Source organism: Accipiter gentilis, chromosome 6 (genome assembly GCF_929443795.1).
Source record: "Accipiter gentilis chromosome 6, bAccGen1.1, whole genome shotgun sequence".
Classification (NCBI taxonomy): domain Eukaryota; kingdom Metazoa; phylum Chordata; class Aves; order Accipitriformes; family Accipitridae; genus Astur; species Astur gentilis.
In genome coordinates this window covers 4,745,289-4,771,279 of record NC_064885.1, presented here as the reverse complement: position 1 = coordinate 4,771,279, position 25,991 = coordinate 4,745,289, and the positions used below count along the sequence as shown (strand labels likewise).

Below are 25,991 nucleotides of genomic sequence, written 5' to 3'. Positions count from 1 at the left end.
AATTAGAATGAAATCCTGCCTGTACAGAGTCAACAGAAATGTTGCCACTGATCTCATTAGGCCAGGTTTTGCCCCCAGATATCTACAAAGAACCACAATTCTCTTGCAGTATGTCTAGCAGATTAATATTCGACAACACCAATTTATCTTTCCCTACAGAATCCTTCATTTTTATGCAGTTGGCCTAAAAACTTTGCTCCACAAGTTTGTGTTTCAGTGCAAGACAGACAATGATCCATGCTCCTTTTTAGGCTGTTTGCCCAACATTGCCATTCCCATTTGGCTTAAGCACCTTCTGAAATTATTATTTTGCCTCCATGTCCCTTATAAGAATTTTTTTCCTCTGAGGTATCTGCTTTCTCAGCAGCAATTTTAAGGCATTTCAGGCTACAGAAGAACTATAAAATTAACACTGTGCTCCTGTATATCATAAAGAACATATTCCTTTAACCCTGTCCTTCAAAAACCCATAAGCATTCACTGTACTTCAGCTATTCACCATATGCTTTTGCAAGGAACATTTTGCACCTGCCACCATAATACAGGAAAAATGCCAGCTTTGCAGGAGAAAACATTAACTAATTTACACAAAGCCTTAGGTGGTCTATTAGCCCTGCATAAAAACAAGAACATGTAATTACTGGATCCACAGACAGAATTAAATTTGATTGACTACAAAGAAGCAATGAGTGGAGCAATTAACAACAAAGCCCAAGTAAACTCCTCTGATGGGGAACCCATGGCCTGGCTGAATGAGGCTGACAGCACAGTATCTACCTCTGCTGTCCCGAGAGACATGTCTACACCAAACCTTTAACTCAATGCAAACAGTTGAGCTTCTGTCAACAGCACTCTTCAGCTATCTGCTGAACTACTGTGGATTGTGTAAGATACAAGCCAATAACCATATAACCAATTCAGCACAGTAGTAGTCTTCTAGCACCATTAGTTTTGTCAAATCATTCTTTCTCCTGTGTTTCTGGACATTGGTAGCAGGCACCCAAGGTGGTTGCTCCTCCGTGGCTGATGCCATTTTGGGTGGATACAGCGTTGCTCACTGGAGCACCATGTGCCTGACCAGGCAGCACAGAAGATGCTGTCCTGCAAGCATGATGGAATAGTTGCTCCGTAGGCTTAAGCTCGTTAAGGTAATTGCAACTGGTCAGAATCACAGGTGCACAGTTAAATTTGGGATGGCAAAACCCATCCAAAAGAAAAGCATCTTCACTTTCCAGCTCCCCAGCCGCGCAGGTTAATTGCAAGTATTTTGCCAGTGTCTGTGGTAAGGCAGGAACCTGGGGTGTTTCTGTCGCCGCTTCTGTCCATGATTTGATTTAATGCCCTCTATGAGCAATTGCACCTCAGTGCTTGCAATAAGAAAATGTCATAAAGGTACCTGCTGCCTGGTCCAACATCTTTTGGCTTTGACAGTTCAAATTTACAGCTTTAATTCAGGAGTCTGGAAGCCTGGTATTCTGTACTCACTTAGTGAAGGGCTGAAGGAACAATATTTTATAAAATGTTCACCTGTGTTCAGTGACCCATGGAGGATATAACCCCTCAGACCTTGTGAAATGACTTGCAGACAAATTCATAGTCCAGATTGTCCGGTGGCAAATGACAAAGTCCTAGTTAAACCCCTGTGTGCCTGGATGTACTGACTTGAATGTTTTGCCTCCCTACAATAAAGAGCTGAACTTTCAGCAGCTTAATTGAACAAGTGCTCATCTGGGTTCTCTCAGCCTTTAGGAAGATCCTCGCAAGCTTGATTTCTTGATCATGTATACAACAAGCTGCACTTCAAAATTGTCTCCTGTTCTTATATTTCTGTAACCTTTTTCCTAACAGAATTATGTTGCTGAGGAATGGAGTAGCTGAAATACACAAACAATTATCAACAAATCCACCACCACCACCTGAATTGGTCTTGCTGCAATTGACCGAACACACAAACCACTGAGGCTCCTTCCATGGCCACAAGATGTGGGTGGTGCAGAGGGCAGCCGCACCTATGCCATGAGCTTGTGTGCCATGAGCTGAGGGTCTGCCACAACTCACGGTGTATTTGGCATCCTCATTGAAGCCTCAACCTGCCACTGAGTCAGAAAAATTAGCTTCCTCTCTCCAGACTAAAATCAGTAGGGTTTAGGGGGTTAAATTCTGACCTCTGTTTACTGGTGCCCCTTGCACCATTTCCCTTAACAGCACTGGGACAAGCCCTTTTTCCAGGGGATTCTGCCTATTTCAGTGAGTCAGAATATGGGCGGCTCTGGGGCCAGGGCCGGGACAGCTTGCATGCTGGGTCAGATTTGGTGTGCAAGAAAGACAGCTGGTTTTATCAAGCAGATTCTGTAGAATGGTGATTTGACTTTCCAGGAATTTGCTTGTACTCGTTGAAATGGTTTATAAAATACCGTGGAGGTGTTACTGCACTGAGCACTGTCATAGATGTATAAGGCTGGCGCAGTAAGCCTAACACAGCCCTGGGTTTCTAAAGACTGAAAGAGACTGTCGAGGAGAAATATATATATAATTTCACCAATTTCAGGAAAGATCAGATCCTTTCTCTCAGTTCTATATCTGTATCTACAAAGTCTCAGGACATAACATTTAGAGAGTAGCATTGATCAAGACACAATGTGCCCTGAGTTTATTGGCACAAGACTGGCTCATACACGCTGGTGAGTGTGGGGCAAGCCAGTGAGGTCACACACCTTGACCAGCGAGGAAGAAGCTGGGAAGGAGGTGGGACATGCTGTAAGCATCCATAGCAGGAGGAGGAAAGTGCCCTTCAGAGCAAATGTGATCTTCCTAGTCCTGATAACCAGATGAACCAGGCAGTTCATTACACGGATGCAGCAAAGGCAGACACAGAGTACGTCTTTGCAGGCAGGGACTGTGGCTTGCTTTCTGCAGGAGTCATGACATATTTCACAAAAACGGCACAACTGAAACGCAGAGCTAAGTGCACCTGTATGAAAGGCGCTGACACACAAACACCACTTGAGAGACTGTGGACAAAACAGCTACAGGATTTCCTCTAGGAAAAGACGGGCTGTGCGTGTGGCTGTCATGCATGGGACAATGTCACCCTGCTGAGCACAGCGGGTTGGCAGGAACTGAGTAACGAAGCGTTAAGCAGAGGTGAAGGGAGGCAGCACCCCAGCCATTGCCTAGACTGCTCCCCCATCACGGAGGGGGGCCAACTTTGACACTCCTGCTCCTTTTGCAATCCAATTTAAGTCCCACGTCTCTGTTACCGCTGTGTTCCCAGGGGTCACGTTTGGGGCTGTTATAAAATGCAGGCACACTAGCATTGCAAACGTCCCCAATATGTGCCATATATGCAGCTGTTTAATGAGGCTTGCTGTCATTACAGCAAAATGACTCAAGGACTTTCTTAAAAAAGCCTCTTATTTATAGTATCATAGATTACCTTAATGTCGTTTTACTGGGAGGTGCTTTGAAATACTGTGCAAACATTACAAGATGGTCCTGAAATAATGTGAGTTTAAACAGAATCTAACAAGGAAAACAAATATTGGATGGAAGAGAAAGCATTTGTTGAAATTTGCTGAAATCTTCAGCAAAGGAGTACTTTTATGAAAAGTATTCACTTCTGAGCTGGAGTTTCACAGTGTATCTTGCACATGAAAGTCAGTGCAAGTGTGTACTCTGGCACAAATTCCTGATGGAGAGATCTATGTGCGAAGGGTAAAGATTAGTAAGAATTTTCTCCTACCAGAAAAAATACCTAAAAAACAACATGACAAAGCAATGCTGTTATTCACCCATAGTATTCAGAAAGCAAGAGTTACTTTTTCCAGGCTGTGTCTCAGTTTTTGAAGAGAATATCAAAAACCTGTATTGATGTCCAGTCCTCTTCAAACTACAATTTAATCTTTCACTTATGCCACCTCAGTCTGAAGTTTTCCTTCTTGCTGAGTTTCATGTGTTTTCTCTCTGCTCTCAGTTTTATACCTGCTTCTATCCCACAAGTTACTCAGAATTATCTCTGACTTCTACCAGCACATCAAATTCCTTCCATCCTTTCCATCACATTTCAATGACATCCTCACTTTTTTTGAAAATATAGACTAAACTTTTGTATGGTGTCCGCTTTTTATTTTATGACATTAGTTTTACTTTGTGCTTTAATCTGTAGTAGAGATGAAAAATTTGATTTGCACCAACCTCTGTGTATGTTAGTGCAGGCTTTCTCTTACCAGATAAACATAGCCTAGATGAGCCCTCCATGAAATATAGATATGCATCCCTGTTTGAACAAGAAAAATATTTGAAGTACCCATCTGGTGAATAAAGGAGATATCCAGGGCATGCTGATTTAAACCTGGCCAGGTCCTTATGTTCCTACAGTGGATAATTACAGGTGGAATCTTAAATGGAAATGTATTAATCAGAGTGGGATCTGCTGCCAGTGCCCTTCCCGTCAAAACTCGAACAGCAGCAAGGAAATGAAGTGGTAATGACAGGGCTTCTATTTAGCCTCTAAATCTTTTTTTCTTAGGTATCCATATTTTAATGAAATTTATATGATTTTTAATGTAGGAGACATTTTGATGATCTTAAATACAGTCTCTAATTAAACATTCTGTAATTAAACTTCTTGGTTTATTTATGTAAAATGTCAAGGAATTAGAACGAGCCTTATTCCTCCAGGTTAAGCCTTACTTAGCCTCAAAGACATGGTGTCTAACACCAGTTTTTTTAAAGCAGCCATGGGAGCAGAAGGATGTTCCTATACGAGAGAGCCCCCACGGAGCAGAGCAAAGGAAAGCCCATCCTATTTGTGCCGTGTCAAGACTGGTGGGCTGGATGGGCTCCCAGCCCAGCAGCCTGTGTGCCTCTTGGCCTGGCTTGGTTGGAAACTCTCACTTCTCTTGACTATTTACTCATTCACTTTTTCCCCAACCTTTGATGAGATTCCCATATGGGATGTGGAATTTGTGAGCCACAGATTACTTTAATCTGAAAAGAACATTTTGTAAAACATGCAGAAGACATAAGTGTAGTGGGTTTTGAATGTCTTCATTCTCACATGCCAATGTATAACATTGCATCCCAGAAAAATATGTTTGAAATAATAGTTTTAATTAATTTGTGGAGGGTCTGGCTCCTGTCTTACAGACAGATCTATGCCATATTCGCCTTTGTTTGCTACATCTGTGAAACATCCATTATTTTTCCAAGGTGTAAATGATCTCATTTCTGTTGCTTTCCCTGTGACACAGTGCCATGTTCATTCCTCCTTCGAAAATTTCAGAAAGAGAAGCAATTTGTAAGAATGACAAGAAAATGGCTTCTCATTTGTGTACACCACAGCAATCTGACACACAGAAAGAGGCTCTCGTGAGATTCACAAATCCTAATTCCCACTGAGTTTCAAGCAGTCCAGATTTTAAAAAAAAATCACATCGACCAGTTTGATCATAAAGATTCTAATTCAGCACAGGTTAATTGAGAAGTCAGATTTTCTGCTATCACTTCTGGAGAGGAGGGAGATAAGCGAACACAATGACTCTTTATCAACAATATGGGAACTTCATTTAAAGTGAGAGCATTAGGTTACAGGCTAGAAGATTAGTAGCAATCGGGCTGCTCTCAGAAAAGGAAATGCACTGGGTAATAAAGATAGAAGGCATGAAGCTGGATGCATAAAAATGAGGTTTGATGCCAAATATTACAGGTCAAATCTGAGCTATCTGTCAAGTTGGCAGTGATCATTGCCGATGCACAATTATTATTATTCACCTGTGATCAGGTCATTTACCACTATCAAGTCAATAGCTCCTCCCACCCATTCCATTTGTTGATGGCATTTTAATGAAAAAAAGTCCATCTATTATCTCTTTGAGATCACTAACCATCGTATAATAATACATGATAGTATATGAAATACATTTACTTTTTCCCAATCACCCATACAAAGATATCAGCTGTTATTCTGTTCCTTAGCCACAACCCCATAAATCTGAGTGCAGTTCTGCATTTAAAGGTGGCAGGCTTATTTTTCCTTTTTCTTTGTGTGCCATGTGTTTTCCATACCAAAAAGTGCCTGTTTTGTTGCAAGTGACAGAAGGAGAATTTAAAGGGATGCTAGAGGATCATAAAGACTCCCCTCTACCCAATCCCAAGCATGCATTCGCCTTATTGTTCTGCTGACTAAAGAATTAGAAACTATTAATATTGTCTCTGCTGGCAGGTCAGAAAAATACTTATTCTGTAGTCGAGCAGATTAATCCAAAGGGGGAAATAACCCTGCAAAGCCCTGCAAAAGCTGGCTGTCTAACCAATCCATTTTCTAAACCCAGATGTTTTCAATCTGTTTAAGTGTTAATCTCATGATACTTCTTTTTATGCCTAGTGAAATGATTTCAACATGTATTGAACTATTAGAGAATTCATATAATTAGTGCAGTTATTACTCTTATGAAGGAGCCTTTTGAACAAAACCCTGTCTGTGAGTTTGTCAGTCATATGCTCAATTATCGAGGCACATTAGGACCTCTTGCCATTAGCTTTTTTGATAGGCTCTGGATACTGCCCAACTTTGGCTATTCATTTCAAAGAAACATAGTGAAATCAGAGGCAGTATAATAATAGGTAAGTTATAAATTAAATGCTGGCATTCTTCTGTGATGAGAGCCTGAATAAACTGAGTTTTAGGCTTCAAAGACGACGATTGAAGGGTTTGGTCTAGGGACAACAGGGAGCACTTGTCCTGTCTGCACAAGGGCAGGGTATTTCTGACACTCGATGCACTCCCTTGAGAGGTGATCTGTGCAAAACAGTTAAACTTCAAAGCAGTTATCACAACATTACACCCGATGACTAATTGAGGTTCCTGGACAGACCAGGAGGAGTAGGCAGAGGTTGAGGTCAGAGGTACTGTTTTGCAGAGCCTGTGATGGGTATGTAGAATAGGTTTGCAAATTCAGGCACTGGAATCCAGTCTCTGGGATTTACTCCAGTAAAAACTGGGTAACTAATGAAATGTAGGTATAGTTAGCCATTTTTCCTGAAAACTGGAGAGATTACACACACCCCTCTTGTGTCTTTTCTTGGCATGACTTTGGTGTCCTCTGATAGAGAGCCGATTTGAAATACGACAGCTAGACTGTGAGTTTTAAGCCAAGACCTCTTCTGTGACAGGTGCTGATGGGCTCTGCTATCTGGGCTCACTGTGTGAAGAATAATGGCTTGTGAAAGGAAGGTTACAAATAAGGTCATGAAGCAGCTCAGGAAGCCTTGCATTTCATGTCAAGGATCTTAAGGGTTATAGGAGGGCTGCAAAAACTTTCCTCTGGGGCTGCTGACTGACAGATCAGTGTCGTGATTAAAACCTGATTTTGATAAATCACGTTGATCTACCATTTGCAAAAGGTTTTAAGAGCGCTGTGGCAAGTCATGCGTTCCTGTGAAGTACTAGATCAAATCCATAGGAAAAAAAGCAGCTTATGCCTTCCTGCATGTCCTGCTGGCATACATACTGCATGGTAGCTGGCCCGTGCCATCCGAGAGTAGGACCTCCACCCCAGGGAGCTGCCCAGCCTTAAAGTGCCGCACTCGTGTGGAGCCTCTTCCAGTTTTGTGAATCTCCATAGACATCCCAGTTCCCTAGGGGCCATTTAGCCCCTGAATCCTTAAGCAAAGCCCCTTTGCCTAACAAGCAGGCAGTAGATTTTGTCTGTGGGAACTGGCTGGCAGAGAATACGTGCAGTTGCAGACTGCTATGCTTACCCACACAGGGTGAGGGGGTTTATCACGGGGCTTAAGGATGCTTCTTTTATAAGTTTGGTATGAGACAAGGGAGAGGAATCAGTTTAAAATTAAAATGAGGATTTTTCAACTCGTTCTTAATATTTATAAGGCTCCTTTTGCCTTACAGACCAATCCTCAAAGAGAAGATGGAAAGCTGCTCATCCTTATTTCTTGTGCCTTTAGTTCAGCTTCTCATTGTTTACACTACTCTAAGCAAAATAACTGTTCTGGAAATGCAGTCATTTACAAAATCCAGTCTACTAAGCCTTAAACAGCAGAGACGTGTCCTGCTATGTTTGTTCCTTTGTTGTTGCTATGGCATTACCACACATTTTTCCATGTAGGAAAGGAAATCCCATGGAGACCAGATAATAAAGGCTTGAATTTCCAGGGCACTGTGTCCGTCTCGCCTCTTGACCTGTTTGACGCCCTCTTTCACCAAACCTACATTCACTGAATCCAAATAAACAGCCAACCATCAAAGGAAATATTTTAAAAGGATTGTTTATGGTTAGCCTTGATGAAATATACATTGGAAAACCTGCATTTTAATCACATTTGGAGTTCTGCATTTCAAAAAATGGTTTTGTTTAACTACATCAGACTTGTCATTCAGGGAAGTTTCCTTCCGTAGGATGCCTGCATTTAAAAGTCAAGTTAACCAAACCCAAACAAATTTCCCAGGAGGCTGTAACAAACCAGACAAGCATCTCATATGCTCGGCGTCTGACCTCTGCACTGTACCAGGTGTATCTGCCTGTTATCTGCAGGAGTCTGAGATGCTGCATGCTTATACAACATCACCAATCCACAACAGGGTGTCATGAGGTTTCATCAAAATATCATCACTGCATGTTGCTTGTTGGGACAACCTTGGCTTAGACTCTCCACTCAGCTTAACACTAGTTAACAAAGATTAATCCTATGCCTAAGGCCCCAGATCATTCCAGGTTGCACCGAATCGTTGTGCCTTGTTTTATCTTAGAAATAACTATTTCATGGTGTTACCTGAAATTATCCTTTGCACATATGTTAAAATTGATGTGTTAATACAAGTTTGTAAAATAATCTGAGACATTAATCCTATGTGATTTTTCATTCAGGCCAATATACAAGGTAATTGTCATACTCAGTACCATCGATCATCAACTTCTTCAACTTATTTTAACGTATATCTACTTATAATTTAAGTAAGTGTCACCTGTTGATGTAGTTACTAGGGAAGAATGTACGGTTCACAACTGACTAAAGAGCAAATGTCTCAGACTCAGAATTGTTCTGATGCAAAATGGCATGGTGTATTTTGGGCCAGACTTCTTGGGCTTCATTTGTTGTCTGTCTTCCACTGCTGTCATTTTTGTGCAACATAATTCAAAGGCACTGGCCTAGCCATCCAGGCATATTTAAAAAGTGCCTTGTATCCTCTCATCTTTCAAAACCACATATCCATATTGCGTATAGGGTATTGCAGCCAGAAGACATAGTCAGCCAGCACAGGATAATCTGCCACAGGCAACATACAGCTTGTGGCCTTCCAGATTCTTCAGACAACACAGGAAAACAAACAGCAGCCTTACAGACTTAATGGACTTTTAATGGATTTGATGGATTCTGCATCAGCAGTTTCTAATGGAATAGCTAAAGAAGAAAAATTTTCTTTCCATAGAGATTCCTAGGAGAACGTGAACTGACAGTGCAAGGGCTCCTATTTGCAATTCTTTGATGCTGTGCAAGCTAACTCAATGGCAAGACTCAAAGTCTTCATGCCTTCTGAAAAGTCATTGAATTTTTAGGGGACAGTAACTGAGCTGTGTCCATGCCATAGGCTTGTCACATACCACAGCAGTCAATAGTGGCAAAAGGCACCAGTAAACCCTATGAAGTCCGTGACCCCCTTGATCATGGCCATTTAACTCAACTCCCCAGAGCTGGTGAAGAGGACGTGCAGAAACTAAGGCTAGAAGTCTGCTCCCATGCCCAGAGGGAGGCTGTGGTTTTAGAATGGGGGGTTGTTCTGCATTTATCAAAAAGAAGGCAAAGCCTAAAATTCCTTTGTCAAATCCAGATAGGCAGCAGTAGTAATACATTCCTCCTAGTCACATATCCTTGACTTTGTTATTTTTGCATAATCTTTTAACTTCAACTATTGATAAATAAATTGGTTTACAAACCAGAGAGTAAATCACCATTCACTGCTGAGCTACTATTGTGCCTCTCATTTGTAAGGCAGCTTTCAAGCTTGTTTTTTAATCAGTTTGGCTTGACATTTTGTTTTCCTACTATTATTTATGAGCTGTATCTTATGAATGGATTATGTAAAATAGTTTAATTCCCGTTTTTGCAATTTCTCAGATGCCATCACACAAAAGCGTGCTTTGAGTAGAACACTCGGGTCCAGATTTTGTTCCCAGTGGCGATGATACAAATTAGACCATCATCCACTGAGATCAAAAGGGGTTTCCTCAGATTTACAACCGTTATGAGCATTTAGGAAAAAATCCAAGCAGTGCTCTTCTCAGAGTAAGCAAAGGCACATCACTACCTCTCAGCAGCACATTTCGCAGATGGGGTTAACCCACTTATCCAGTGTCTTCAGGTCAGTAACTGAACCTCCTGATTCTTGTTGCAAGAAATTATCAACTGCATTCAGCTGTGACTTGACTGCTTTTGTTAGAATATGTCAGAAATGTGGATGGGTGGATTTTATAACATTTGCTTTCTAAGATTTTGGATGCACTCGGTCACTTTCAAGCAACTAAACCCTCAGTGGCTAATTAAAGGAAGTGCATTAGCCCTCTTTTGATGGCAGGTGTTAGCTCTTTTCTGTGAGACAGCAGGCTACTACTGTAGCAAACCAATATCTCTTAAGCCTTTGCATGTAAAAACTATCTCCAGATGCCAAAAATCTTGCCAATTATTACTCTCCATTTCACAGGTTTCTCTGATCTCTCAGCATCTGACTTCACACCTGAGTGTGGAACAGAGAATGTGTGAAAACTAGAGCTTTGTTGCTAAGGAGCATTTGGTATGTATTTTTGCTATTTATTTCCCTATACTAAATGATAGTTCATTTCTCATGATGAAGCATGTGATGTGGCCTGCAGCAGTTGTAGATAAGGTGCAGTATCATGCAAAGGAGAGAGAAAGAACAGTGACTACAAATTTCTGCTTCGTGTTGGCTTGCTCAGGTTATTGTTCTGTGGTTGCCTGGACTCAGGTCACTGGGTCAAGTGCCCAGTTTCTGCACTTGCCCAGTGCTTTGTTGGAGCCCAGCCTGGTGTCAGAGCAGCAGCTGGCCTGTGGGAAACCTAACAAGGAGGCAGCCTGTGCTCTGCCACTTGCAAGCCAAACTGGTTACATTTTTCATCTCAGCACAGGGAAACAGGTATGGTTAATTTGTATGACATCGTTGTGACAACGCAGAGCTGTGAAGATGATGGATGCCACAAAAGCCATTACAGGGCAGTTTTTCAAAAATGACTGCAAACACAGTGCAAGGCAAAAGGCACGCAGTTTTGTGCGTGTAAATGAGGCAATTACAACCAGAGGCATGCAGACTGCATCTTTGCAAAACTATAGCTCCCTTGTTTGAAGTGCCTCTCAGCTGAGTTATTCAGGGCTTTCCAGGCCTGTCTGGCTTTGCCTTCAGTCAAGGAGAGCAGGTGGGACCTGCATGGCCCAAACTGATGCCCGAGGCCTCATATGCATGACCAACAAGTTTTCCGGGTGCTCTGCTGAACCCAGCACAACTCCTCCCTGTTTGAACTACAAAGGTCCCAAAGACCGGCCTTTCCGGGGAGCAGAGAGTAATCCTGCACAAGTCCTTCAAGAGTAATTTATCCTTATTTAGAAAGGCATGTTATTCTAATGGCATACCATGCTAGGCATGATACAGTCTAAATGTTCTTCACTGGTTACAAATGTGACCTTCATTAACTTATCTTTGTGTGTCTAGATCTACAGGAACAGCTCATTGCATTTTCAATTTAATTTAATTTGAATGATAATTTAAAAGTTGTTTGATGCAAATGTGACCATCTGCATCCTCGCAGCTGACACAGTTTTTAAAGATGAGTTTGTCGGCAGGCGTGGTGGGGGAGCTTGATGGAGAATAAGAGCCAGGGGCTTTGCAAGGTGGTTTCCTGTGGGGTGTGGAGCACCCCAGGAGCAAGCTGCGAGTGCCTGGGGGCTGAGTGGGGAAGAGGAGAGGAGCCCAGCCAACGAATTGCTTGTTACCAAAGTTGTATGTGACCATTTTAAGTATGGAGCAGTGATTTTAAGTCATCAAGCCATCCCAGCTCATGGTGCTGTTTGTCATCTGAGCCACAGTAACTGCCCTATGCATGCACTAGCCAGACCTGCTGTGACACAAAATGTGTGGGAGCTTAAACTGCTAGGAGGGGCTGAGCCAGGTTCTCTGCTGCCTTGTGCATGGCACTTCAGTGCCTAGCAAAGACACTGGCTGTGGCCCTTGTTATGGTTTTTATTTCTGTCAGTAACAACACTGTCCTCAAATGAAGAACTCACAGTGACTTTGATAGGGGTGGGGGGAGATGCAGAAAAAGTCTCTTGTTTTTCTATGACTAAATCTAAGCTGTAGGTTTCTGGGAACAAGTGCCTGCCTATTCTTACCCTCTGCTGTGCACCATGCAGTCCTGGACCCTTGAATAACAATAGGACAGTGAATAACAATAATAGTGCTAATGGCTGTTTGTTCACAATCACTACGTGGCTGCCAAACTTTGAATAACTTGGTAAAATTGAGACCTTGAAATGTGGCACTGACTTTTCTAGAACTTGGTCTGGGTTGACTACTGACTTCTTCCTAAAGTAATATGATAAAATGGGCTCTGTGTCCAAATCAAGCTCTTGAAAAGGAGCCAGAGGAACCATTTTGCCCCTAATGCTTCCCTGCTGGCAGCCTTGGTCAGGTAGGATGGAAGGGGAGCTCCTTGCTGAGCCCTTGCTCTGCAGCAACAGTGCTTCTACCTGCACCCCAGGGAGTCATGCTTGGAGACCAGCATCTCATGTGGCTCCAACAATACCTATGTGAACTCTACTGGAAGGGCTAGCAAAGGGAAGGGAGCTGGGGAAGGAATTTAAACCAATCATTTTCTGTCCTGTACCCTGAAATCTTCCGTATTTCAAATAATGCTTTTTTTGCCACCTGTGTGCAACACGCATTGCACTGGTGCTCATAGGAATGTGGTTGAAAGCTTTTAGCTAAATTTCCAGGCAACATCTCCCTTGCCATTGCAAAGCTGGATGAGGGAAATGAGAAAAATGACCCTTTCTAATAAGGAGAAGGCGTTGGGTTAGCATTGTCTGTGGCTCGGGAGACCTGGTTTTAATTCATAGTACAACCCTGTGTTCCTGAGGGGCTGAATTCTCTCTTCTGTTTTCTAGTGAAACTCAAGCATTACCACTCCCACAAAAGCAGACCATACCCATCTCTGCTCTATTTTGAGGGTAGCACCGTGTGCTGCTGTCTTCCCAAAAGCAAAAAATGAGCACATGCTACTTCAGCACAGTGGAGCTGTAAGTGTGGTCTATGCCAAAGCACTACTGAGGAAGACAGATCCCTTATTAAAACGAGCATGCATGTTATGAACTATAGTGCTTATTGTCTTAAACCTAGGAACTGGATGAAATATTGTTGGAAAAACATCAGAGCAGCTTTCTGTTGCAGAGACTTAACTATTGATGCATTTATCTAACATTTTTCTTGCGCTTCATTTAAAACCATGTTGCCTGCTATTTCTCTTGTGCTCCCTAAATTGGGGTATGAGAGATCACAACATCTTTGACAGCAAGAGCAATTGGCTAGAACTCCCCATACAGCTCAGTTGTCTTATGTGTCATGTTTCAGGTGCCTCTCAGAGCTGTGTTAGCAGTCACTCAGGAATACCAAAGCTTGGAGATATTTGTGTGGCTGTATGTTAGGTATGACTCTGTTAAAACTTGGTCCCATTTGAAGTTCACCTTCCAAGCAGTCCATCAGTGTCCCTGGCACTCTATTTGACAGTAGAAAACGAAATTTCTGATGGATGGCTCTTTCTGAAAATTATATTTTAACTGTATTTATGGGCATTAAAAAATGTTATTTAAGTCAGCTTTTGGAAACAAGCAAGAGAGGTCTCTGGTGTTCTTATGAGAGATCAGACTGAGTTAATAAGGTGAACAGAAAAGCTGAGAAGGTGGTTGGGAACAGAAGCTTTGAATTGCAACTGTAAGGCTGATTTCTGATCCTTCTGCTGCTATGTGTCAGTACTGCTTCTCACCGAACCCATTAGAGAAACACTTAACAGAAAAAGGCAACCCCCCCCCGGGAGAGCCTTCCACCTCCTACAGAGATTTGGAAGAAAGCTTACATCTACCCATTAGAAAAAAGTACTTTTAGCTTTTAAGTTCAAATTATGGATCCAAACAACATATGCCAGAACTGAACACAGTCTTGCTGGGAGGAGATTTGCCAAATCTAAGGCTGCTCTAGCAATAAATAATAAACCTAATTAGGCTCCTTCCCTCTGGAGCACCCAATTTTGTGATAGTTATACAACAGGGCATCAGAGCCTCTCTTCTTAACAGATCTTCAGAACACCATTGAAGTGCTTAAAAAAAAAACATAAACACTTTTCTTGAGAACAAGCAGTTATAGACAGTCATATTATTTGTGGTTGTATTTTCCTACCACTGTACATCAGCTGCTTCTGAAAAAAAGTAAAGAAAGGGAAAAAAAATTAAAACAGCAGCTGGTCTGACTACCGTGCATTGCTATGCAATACAGGGAAAGCAACTATTTTGTACAAATACTGATTGCAATGTGAGAAAACTATGGACAATCTTTATTTTTCTCACAATACTTAGTTTCCTGGTATCAAACATGTCTTTGATAGAAACCTCATAGTTTGGCTTTCAAGAGGCAAAATCACTTTAACTGGTGTGTTAGAAGGACTGCAGATTTCATCTGTCACTGAAAATCCTTCTGTGCTTCCTCTACAAACACACAAACATCAAATGGTGGAGCTCTTCCAAGGCTGTCAGCTAAGATATCCGTTTCTGGCCTGGAAGATGCCTAAAATGGGAAGTTTCAGAAACAGAGATGAGAGGACTCCTGTTTCACCTTCTTCATGCTTGCTGCAAAAACTCCCACTACATGCATTACCCCTTGCTGGTAGTTCAGTTGCAAGGCTGGGAATTCATCTATTTTTTCCCTCTGGATCTCTAAGTTTTGGCTCTTCCCTCAGCATAAACCTTGAAACTAGTCAGAGGAAATGAATGGTGCTTTTCCACTGGCAGTTCTGCCAAGCCCAGTTGGCAAGCCGTGTCTGACGTGCCATTTAGTTCCATCCCATGAACAGCCAGCAATACTGGTGCAAGGAGAGCTGTTAGTGCCTTTGTTGTAGGAGAATTTTTGCACTGCTGGGGTAGGAACCCCCCAACAGCTTCGTAGCTGAGCCCTTTCCCCCTCCTGTCCTCATAAATTAAACATAACTGCTGCCGCCTGCTCCTGCAGACAGCCGTATTCTAATAAATCATGTAAATAGAGTCTCGGAGATTCACTGCCCTTTATTTCACTTGAGTCCCGTAACTCAGCTGTTAATTGGATGTGAGATAAAAATCTATTTTACCACATGTTCCCTAAGCAGGATTCTGTAAAGTCCTCTCCAGAATAATAACCTATTGCATTGCCCTCTTTGTTTTGCTTCTCTCTGGCACCAAGGAGGACAGTGAGTGGTAAGGCAGCATGGCCAAGCTCAAGAGAAATTTCCTTCCTTGTGGCTCTCCCAGGCTGCTCCTGTTTGGCCATCAGCTCTGAGCCGCTTGCCTCCTGGTGAAGATTCGTGCTGGTTTTTGCAATGGCAGCACAGCTGCCAACGCCAGGCTGCTTCTGCCTCCAGTCCCAAAGCAGTGGTTTCCAAGGGGCCTGGTAAAGCATAACCCCTTCGGAGCAATTATACAAGGCTGTTCTAACCAGTAAATATTTCATCCTAACAGTAAGCTTGTTTTTGAGAAACATCTTAGAAGGTTCTTGTGGTTTAATTGGTGTAATGCACCTTTTCAGCTGGGAATTTCATCGATGAAATGGATGTGGGACGTACAACCAAAAAGGCATTTGGAGGGTTTTTTCCTTGGGGAAGGGAAACCCCAAATCTTCTGTTTGCTTCTTGCTTTCCACTAACTGCAACACAGAAGAAATTTCAGGATAGCTGTTTAAAGAGATTAATAAAACCTGCACCTATGGAATGCAGGAAAGGCAAACTTTTTTTCAGTGTTTTCTCTCAAAACTGAAATCCTAAAAATTTTAGCAAGACGATTTGCTGTAAGGTCTCTTGTCTAGAAGTTGTCACCTCCCTGGGCCTTTCCTGTGCAGAGTGGGCAGCATCAGCTCAGGATGTAGCCCTTATTGCCTGCAAAGCACCTGGCCTGTGCCTGGTTGCGCACAGAAAGCATCAAGAGCAGAGAGATGCCTTCAGCCAGCGCTGTACAGAGCCGCAGCCTTGCACAGGTCACATACCAGCTAAGCTACAGCGGTTTGGCTACTGTTTTTATTGTTTATAGACCTAACCTGAACCAGTATCTAGGAGCAACAGCAACATAATTAGCTTTGGCAATTAACACTGCTTAACTGAAGCTGCTGCAGGACCAAAGGCACTTTTTTAGACTGCAGGAGCAGCAATTAGCGTTTCATTAAAGTAACAAGCCTAGCTAGACTTCTGAGCCTGCTGGGGTCTGCTGATCTAATTTTGGGATCCATCAATAAACCCTAGGGGCATTAAAGTGACATGCATAGAGTCTTTCACCACCACGTTTGAAAAGCCTGACTGGAAATTGACAGGAAGATTCTGTCTTTTCTTGGTTAGTTAATGGTCATCTCAGTGTACGTGTGAGGTATCACTGGGCAGCACCAACTGCAAAAAAAGCAATGGGTGCAATTGGGTCTGTACACCCCGAAGATTGAAACTGGGGCCTTGTGGGACCCTGGGAAGCAGAGGTGGTTCAGGGAGGCTCTTCTCCCTCCAGCTTTCAGGTTCTACCTCCAATCTACTAGTAAAGAAAGTAGAAATAATTTACTGTCTTATCTGTACCCCCAAGCGAACATCCTTTTCATTAGTTTTCTGAAGAAGAATGTATTTCTGTGACAGTGTCACATTCAATTCTTTGGTTTCTGTTTGAAAAATTATGCATGTGTTGGGAAACATAAATTTTTATTTTTAATTTTTTTTTTAAGTCTTGCCTGCAGCTGTGGCTTGGTGGTTCGTTCACCTTAAATCTGAGGTCAGCTCTGCCTTCAGGGAAAGGGGCTGACACCACACAGCCAGGTGCTAGCATTCAGGGTCAGAGTGACCAGGTTTAGTCACTGCTGTGCCACTGTTGGGCATCAGAGAATTAGGATGGTAGAGATGCATTACGTGCACATACAGCTTTTAAGCATCAGGTTTCAAAAACCATTAGCTGTAATATAGCGCACACCCCTCCCTACCACCATTTGTGCATATTAAACTCCAGCTAACATACCAAACAGTATTTAGTGGTTTTGCTAGGAAATACCACTATAGAATCAGCAGAACATACCTTTTTTCTGACTGTTCTTTGGCATAATGCAGGGGAAGAAAACCCATCCTGCTATGAAGCTTTCTGATATCCTAAGGGTTATTAGCCAATGCAGCTGTTAATATAGCCTCTTTTCCTTGCAACCTGCTTTGCTGTTTTCTGTGCTTTACTATAACCAGTAATTTCCAGTAACCTGGAAGCTTGCTAAAAAAATAGGCACAGAGCCATACTTCTGTGAAAGAGACTGATGTGATAAAGTCAGGAACTTTCTCTATAGCAGTTTTATTGGGAAGTGTTTCTGTTGCAGGCAACAAGGAGGGCTTTGGTGTCTCTCTTCTGAATCAATACTGTTGGGGTTTGAAGAAACATTCCTCTGGGATATGCATTTTGCATTTCCATAAGGGCTTTCTCAAAAGACCCTATTTCTGGATATAACAGCAAAATAGGAATGCTTTCCTGTTTCCTGAAGATGAAGACTTATTAAGGAGGAGAAAGTGTGTTCCCCCATTCAAGGTTTACTTTGATGACATGAGAAGTTTTTATTTATAGCTGTATATTAGGCTTGGGATTTTTGAAGGGGAAGAACAAGACAAAAATCTCTAATATGGTTGCCATGAAGTTTCTGCCACTGAGCTGCGTGGAGGGGAAGGAGCTTGGCAATGGGACACCCATTCACAAGCTGGGGACAGGCCCCCCCCCCGTCCCCCAGTGTTGGTGTTCAACACCCACTAAAACTCTTTGACCCCAGCACTGGTCACCATCAGCAGCGTTTGTCACAGCTCATTACACAGCAGGAATGTGGAAGCCCAGTGACCTTTCCCAGAGGGACAGGCAGAAAAGCAACAACACAAAAGAGGGAAGAAAATGTTGTACACTTTAGAAGAGAAATAATTGAATGTTATTGTGATGGAAAACACTGGGCTGACAACGGGCAGGGACAAAGACTTTCCTTTTAGGGTGTTGGTTGTGGGATGTGGGATTTGGACATCTATTCGTTCAGCTGGGTTCAGCTTACCTTCCTGCCCCCCCTTGGCTACCAGGGAATTTTGGCAGGCTGGGGAACAGCTCTCAGGTCCCAGTGACACTGGGGCATGGGGGACCTGGGCACTTTTCTGATGCATTGGAGCAAGGATCAGAGGTGGGATAGCTGCGGGCACCTTGCGTGGCCTCCTTCTGCCACACAAAGGAAGAAAGAGGCCTAAATGTGACAGTTCTAAACCTATTAAGGAAGTGAAGGCAAACTTTCAGCCTTTCTCCCCAAAGCTCGCCAGCTTCTGTAGTGGGGGACTAGAGCCCCTGGGACTGCTCCCAGCTGGGACTCCAGAGTTTCTCCTTCAAACAGGTCCAGATTTCCAACCACCTTGTTCATCCTTTCATTTCACTTCCAGTTTTTATTTAATCTGACTTCTCCAGTCTCCTGAGACAAACTGATTAATTCTTTTCCCCTTTGTAGTCCCCCGAGTCCCTTGTTCAATCTTTCCCGCCTCAGTGAGATCTTAATAAATGCTGCCTGTGTCTGGAAGTGGGATTGGGTCTCAGAACTGTAATTAATTCTTTACTTCCTCCATTGCTTCAATATGCTATTTACAGTTGTCAGCCCGTGCAGAAGCAGAGGTTTGCAGACTGCCTCTAACTTTTGCCTCTGATTAATGTGTTGTATCCACCTTGCTTTCTCCTTGCTCTCTTGCATTTCTTGGTTTGCCTTGTAACCAGTTTAAAGTCGACATATGAAAAAACTGATGGACTTCCAGTTAAAATGTAATCTCAGAGACAACAATTGCCAGGCTTTTCTCTTTGCTCATGCTCTCTTATTTGAAAGCCTCTTAGTCCAGGCTGGCTGCTCGTGACAGGACATCCAGACCCATTGCAGCAGCATGACCATGGTCTGACTATAATCTCCCTAACTGCTTTCTGTAGTCTCCTTTCCAGTAGCAGCTTGCAGGATTTTAACTCCAGCACACTGACTGTCAGCCCAGGTTGTGCTTTGGAGGCATTGCACAGGAGGATGTAAGCAACTTGGAGGGAGGTGGGCGAGACACAGAAGAAATTACTAGGAGAATCGGAAGGTCTGAATGAGAAAAAGCTATTAAAAGGGTTTGTGGGTTTTGGCAGATCAGTAGAGGGGAGCACAGTGAATGCTTGAAGCCTGCAAACACTACAGAATTATGTACGCTGACACCACAGAATATAAATAGGAGTGGATTGAAATTAATCTAGGGGTAATCGGGCTGAGTGGGGGAGCTGCTCCTTGCGGCTGTGGGAGCCTCCTCTGGCAGGGATGGAAGCCCCCGGTGCTGGCCGTGTTTTATACTGAGGGAAGTGCCTCAGCCTCCTGCCTGGGATCTGCTCAGGGTTTTAGCAGTGAACTGGAAAGCTTCATTCAATATGCCAGCAAGGCAGCGAATGCAAATTTTCTCCTTCTCTCTCTTTTGGGTGAGATTTATGCCACCTCCACATGCGCAGCCTCCTGGCAGCAATAAATCATAGAGGGGGAGGGAATGCTGCAAGGAAACAGTTACCCTGCAGTTTCTGTGTGAGGGGCAGGGAGATGGGATTGTGTGGGGATCAGCCAGCCGCTCCCAGGCACACAGCCCCAGCATTGCAAACCTTCCCACCACTACATCAGAGACCACCCTCCACAGCCTGGGGAGGCAGAGATGGGATTTGCTTTTTAGTCATCCACCTTCCCTTCCCTCCTGTGCCAGTGTTGTATGTACGCCCAGGTACCGGAGGCTAGGATGGAGCCGTCAACCTCATCTTGGCAGACAGGTTTATTACAGAAATGAGCGCTTTGCCTGCTCTGTGCCAAAGTTCTCCCCAGCGTGTGATGAGCTGGGCACCCCCCAGACCCCGAGGCATAGGTTGCATTGCAGACTTACAGCTAGTGCATCAGCAGTCACCTCACCCATTGGGTTCTGTCAAAAATACATGTGGGATGCAAGGCCTGGTTCAGCCTGAATCGTGGCAGAGCGCAGCTCTGCCAGTAACTGGTACGGGTGGGAAGCACTCTGCTTTGTCCCAGTGGGCATTAACTCTGCTCACCCTGCAGGTCTGGCACAGCCTGCTTGACCTCTTTGTCATCTGACAGAGGTGCTGGGTTCAGCCCAGGGAAAGCAGAAGAGCCACAGGGAGGAGCAGGGGCATGAAGCAAAATAAGCAAATGCGCCCTAAGTGTCTCTCTCATTTGGGGACTGGAAAAGCTCCAGCAGACCCCTCTCCGTGGGCACTGTCAGTATTGCTGTCAGGTGTCTTCACCTCTGCACTGCAAAAATGCGCCCTAAGTGGTCTCTCTCATCTGGGGACTGGAAAAGCTCCAGCAGACCCCTCTCCGTGGGCACTGTCAGTATTGCTGTCAGGTGTCTTCACCTCTGCACTGCAAAGCAGAAATGGAGGCAGGGCAATGCCATGGACAGGCACTGCAGGAAAGCTCTTGGTACTCATACCAGCCCTGCAAGGCACCAGCTCAGCGCTCTGCTCCATTTTGCAACTCCCTGGCAAAAATGTCCAGCTGATCTGATAAAACCTTCTTGTCTTTCCCCAGTAGCCTCAGCCACCTTGTAGCCTTACCTCGCAGCCCCACTGCTCCTGGGACTCTGGCTGGGCAGCTGTCAGGCCTGGAGGCACAGGAGATGCTGAGTCCCCTTCACGATGGCCACAAGCAGCAAGCACAAGACACAAAGGGGACAAGTTCCCTCCAGTGCATCATGCCGAGCCCAGCACGCTCTGCTCCCCACTTCCCCTGTAGCTTGGCAGGGCTCGGCCAGGGGAATGAGCCCTGCTCCAGAGGACCTGGGTTCAACCTCCGGGAAAGGCATTTGGCTGCTGTCTGTAAGCACCTGACTGCAGTTTAATCCACTTTCAGTGCAGAGCTCTGACAAGCCCCCAGCAGAACTAGGACAGCTAAAAATACTCAGTGCACAAAGAAAGTAGTAATTTGGGTAGGACTGAACCGAAGTGATTTATCTCAAATCAAAAGGTTCAAAAGGTGCAAAATGTGGTCTCATCAGGTCAAGTATCAGAAAAGGAGCAAAGATGTCGCAGGGCTTAAGAAAAGCAGCAAAATCTAAAGATCTTGCTAAACTTCACAGCAAGAGCAGCAGAGCCTGTACCAGCAACGCAAGGAGGTGCCTGCTGATTTCCCCACCATACGCTGACTTTACCTTTACTGTCAGTCTAAATTCTGCCAATTATTAAATTATCCAACTTGCAGCAGGAATGCAGTTAGATGTGATCCAAATGGTGTCACTACAATTATGGTAATTATCTGAAAACAAGCCAATTACTTCCCTCCTCTTCGTGCCAGTTGGTACCAAGATAGCAGCTGTTCGAGGGAAATTTGTTATTGCGTTACTGTACATTTGTTAAAGGTTGAGGTTATAGATTCTAGCCGCCTTTTAAATATTAAAAGTGCTATAAAGTCATGGAGTGTATAACTTATTAGGATTTTTTTTAAATGTCAGGAAGGGAGAAATTTCTTTTATATGCCAAGAGAACCGGTGGGAAAGTGATTTACTAATGATTGCTGGCTGGAAATGTGTACTTTGCAATCAGCATACAACTGAGCTATAAATTAACCTGTGTCAGCTTGTTACCTCTACCCATGTAAAATGAACTAAATGCAGAAGCTTTCTGGGGGTCTTTCACATTTCTCCTTCTTCAGTTTTGGCATTCGGGATGCTCAGTGCATCTGGAGGCATCTTGCAGGATTGGCCCCTCCACTGGATTCACTTTCAGCAGCTCATTCAGTTTGTCAAGTGCTTTGGCTCATTTAATCGTGTGAGAAGCAGCAACACTCACTTATGGAGAGTGAATGCAAAGGATGGCTCAGCTCTGCCTGCAGCCCTGTGAGTGCTGCCCCAGGCAAAGCAAGTTGGGCCAACATTGGGCAGAGCCGTGGGAAATTCTTCACCCACGTGAAGAGGGTCCTGAGAAGTTATGTATCAAGCCATCTTTTACATTTAAAGCTGTTCATATCAAGGACAGCCCTACTTAAATTGCTGAAGGTGTCACAACATACAAAGCCCACCACTTGCAGCTACTGTCAGAGGTGCATATGAAGCGCCCTTGGACCACAGATCAGTGTGACCTCTCCTTTTGCACAGACCTTCCTTGCAGAAACTAGAGTCTTTCATCTCATGTTTGCTACCATATCCTCCCTTGGACTGACCTTAACATTTTTTTCATGTGATGTTTTGAAATCTTTGGCTTTGATGTGCGTAAAACACTTCTTTCAATAAATGTCAAGAGCAGATTAAAGAAAATTAAACAGCAGAAAGAAGAGATACTACCTTTTGGCTTGAACAGCATTTTCATGACAACTGAATGAATCAGCTATGAAGAATGTGTGTTTTCCTCTCCATGCTCAAGGTACATGCCAGTGGGATCTGTTTATAACTGTGGGCTTAACATACACCCCCGTGCATCCGTAATTCCCTGCAGCCTGTGTGCAGCTACACAGCCAAGGCACAGGGCAGAGCTCAGTTCCCGGGAGCAGGTTAGTGGCATTAGCCTGCTGCTTTGCTTGAAATAATTAGCCTTGCTCACAGATGACCTTCACAGCAAGCCCTAAAGGCTGACAGATTTGGGTTATATTGGAGCAACAGAAAGAAGCATGTTTCAGAGAGCTCCTCCTGCAGAAATCCCTGCTGCTCACTCCACCATCAGCCCCCAAGAACTGGAGCTGGGCATCGCAGCACCCACGCACCTGCAGCAAGGGGGTTTCTCACTTCCGCAGACCATGGGGGACGGATGCAGCCACTGGGCTCCACTGCTTTTCTGGACATCCCTGGTACCTTCCTGCTATTCTTAACTGATACCATCTGCTTTCCATTTTCCTTTCCCAGAAAGTCCCTGTTGCTGTCAGAGCGACGTGCCAGGACTCTCTCCTTTCTGCATTTGGGGTTGTGTCCAGTTCCTACTAACTTGGCAATATGTGAAATACCACCTCACACAGAAGAGTGTAGGTATGCTATTTGCTACTGATCGCCACTCAATTTTTCTTTATTATCATTTAAGATTTACTTATTACCTTTATCCTTTTGCTTCACATGAAGTTATTTTCACATTTGTTACCCATTAAAACTGCCCAGTTCAGATTTCTCCCTGTTAAGCAGCAACAACACATTCAGCCCCAAGGATTACATTTGATAGTGCTAAAAAAAAATAAAAAATCCAGGCAGTCCCTTGCCCAATTGTAGCATTTGATACGAGTGAGCGTGTAAACAGGTTTCTGCTTATCAGTCCCGCTGCTATCTGCTGCACGCAAACTGCTCAGCCCTACAAAATCCAATTTCCAAGAGGTTAGAGGAGGGAACTGTTTGCAGAAACACAGCAATACCAATGTCCAAAGCCACATCCCTCATTACGCTGACGTTGAAGAGAGAAATGCCACTTGACTCCTCCTGGCACCCAAAGGTGACATGTACTTTTGTGACTTTGATTAGAATCAGCCCAGCTTTGCCATGGGATTGTTTCCTCCTATTTTCCCCTCCTTGCGGTGGGTTGGCAAAAACGGCTGAGCCCCCGCTGCGGCCATTGTGCCCAGAGCAGGTGCTGTGCGTGGGGGGGTTCTGCAGTGCACCCTGGCCCTGCAGCACAACCATCACCTTCTGTTTCGCCCCAAACAGCCTGGAAACTCGACTTGGAAAGGCCAGTCACACACTGACAGGAGAGATAGGAACACAGCCTGCTGCCTCCAGTGGGGCGCCCTGCACCGGGCATGGAGTGAGAGGGTGAGGTCCTGCGTTCAAGGCTACACCATTTTGAGCTTTTGCCCATTGCATGGATGTAGACATGCTGCAGCTCAGTCCTGGAGGAGCTGAGCTATCCAAGTGCCCTCTAGCACTGGGGAGGAAGGAACACAGCACTGGGGATGCCATGGGCTGAGCCCTCTGACATGGCTGCTGTAGGCAACAGCGGGAAGGATACAGCAGCATCCAGTGGCAGCAGGGCTGTGAGGTACAAAAGGCAAATGTGCCTCAGCCCCTGACACAGGCAAGAGCTCTTTGTTTATTCCCAGATAGAGTGATCAAGCAGCAGGCAGCCCACCTCCGTTCCTGACACCTCCGCTCCCGACACCTCCTGTAAAGGGCTGTTGCCCAGAAGTTCACTGCATCAGTAAAAATGCAAACTGTAAGCTGATTAGATATTCATAGATACTCTTTCTTGATTAGCTCACCATTAATATTTCAATGTCAGAACTAGATGCATACTGCCTCCCTGCTCTCTTCCTTCCTGCTTAATTAATTTTGACCATCACCGACAACAGTCTCCGACAGATAGCAGAAATTAAAGTGGGCTGTTCCGTGACTTTGCTTGCTGTAAACAGCTATTTGCAATTCCTTTTCATACATCACCCACCCGTGACAAAGAGATCACAGTAGCAGAAAATGAGTCTCCCTCGTAAGGACTTCAGAGATCCAAAAGAACATTTGCTTATTTGATAAAAATAATCAAAAAGACAATGCAGTAGGCACAACTCAGCAACAAGATTTGTGTCTCACCTAGTAATCAGCTGGCTGTTCTGCCATTAAAAAAAAGGAAGAGAAAGAATTGTTAATTTATCTTTAAAAAGAGAGGGCCTTTGATTTAGGGTAGCTCATAAAAGCCGTAGTATCACCCAGCTGTGAGGGGATGTGATAATCACTGCAACCCCAGCAGTGGTGTGAGCGGCTCACTTCATAAAATGCAGGCTGCATGGCTGCCTAATGCACTGCACACACATCCATGGCTGATAACACGACATGCTGCTAATAGTCTGTTTGATTTTATTGATGTGCTCAAGATATATGGGGGCAGGAGGAGCAGCGAGGCAGAAATTATATGGCGGCGTTCATTCCACCCCAGCCCAGGGGACCGTCTGCCTTCATCCATCCTCCTCCTGGGCCTGGAGGGATGGGGAGCTCTCCTGCATGACTGGAGGGCAGTTGCCACCTCCCAGGTCCATGGGGTCCTGACACAACACGCACTGGGATTGCTATTACAATGTGCTTACCTGGGACCAAAGCGGCACTGGGTTTGCAGAAACAAAATTTTTGCCTTTCTTTGCTGCCACCTAAGCTGCATGTCACTGCTGCAAAACAAATCCTCTGCTACTGGACATGGTCCACATCTCTATCCATTGCTGCAAACCACCCTGCCCCATCCTCCAGCCTCTCCTTTCCCAAGGAATACACCATGATGGTGACCCAAGGCAAGCAGAAAGGCAGGAGCGGCATGTTGCAGCCTTGCTCAGCTCCATCCCCTCCATGCAGTAACTCAGGCTGTTAAATGCCTGGCCAGAGCTCACCATCTGCTTCCAGTCTTCTAGGAATACTGCTGTGTAATTCAATCAAAAAGAAGACCCTTGTTTCGCTGAATCGTAAGTCACTCTTCAAGTAATTATATTTTTATACCCCTATCAGGAGCAACAGGGGCTGTTCATTTTATGGGCTTTAGCAGCCAGAGCTGTGCTTCTGCCAAGGTTACGGCTGGGAGGGAAACACAATTTAACATTTCCTCAGCCATCCAAGGCTTATCCATGTTTTTAGCTTTTTGGTTAGGCAAGTGAATAAAGCCCTGCAAGACCAGGGCCTTTGTCCAGAAGTGCTCTTATTGTGGAGCACAGAGAATGTGCTGGCTTGGACCAGAAGAGCTGACCAAACCATCAGCATGAA

The 25,991-nt window shown here is 44.3% G+C and overlaps 2 protein-coding genes across 2 annotated transcripts in view; both read right to left on the bottom strand.

Moving 5' to 3' along the window:
- The window catches only part of ASPA (aspartoacylase), a 57,398-nt gene extending 36,292 nt beyond the window's left edge, over positions 1-21,106 (bottom strand). Inside the window, exon 1 of the mRNA XM_049803151.1 lies at positions 20,905-21,106. The gene's annotated coding sequence lies outside the window, so the exon portion shown is untranslated. The remainder of the gene's footprint in view (positions 1-20,904) is intronic.
- The window catches only part of LHFPL7 (LHFPL tetraspan subfamily member 7), a 66,187-nt gene that overhangs the window by 17,848 nt on the left and 22,348 nt on the right, over positions 1-25,991 (bottom strand). The window lies entirely within an intron of this gene.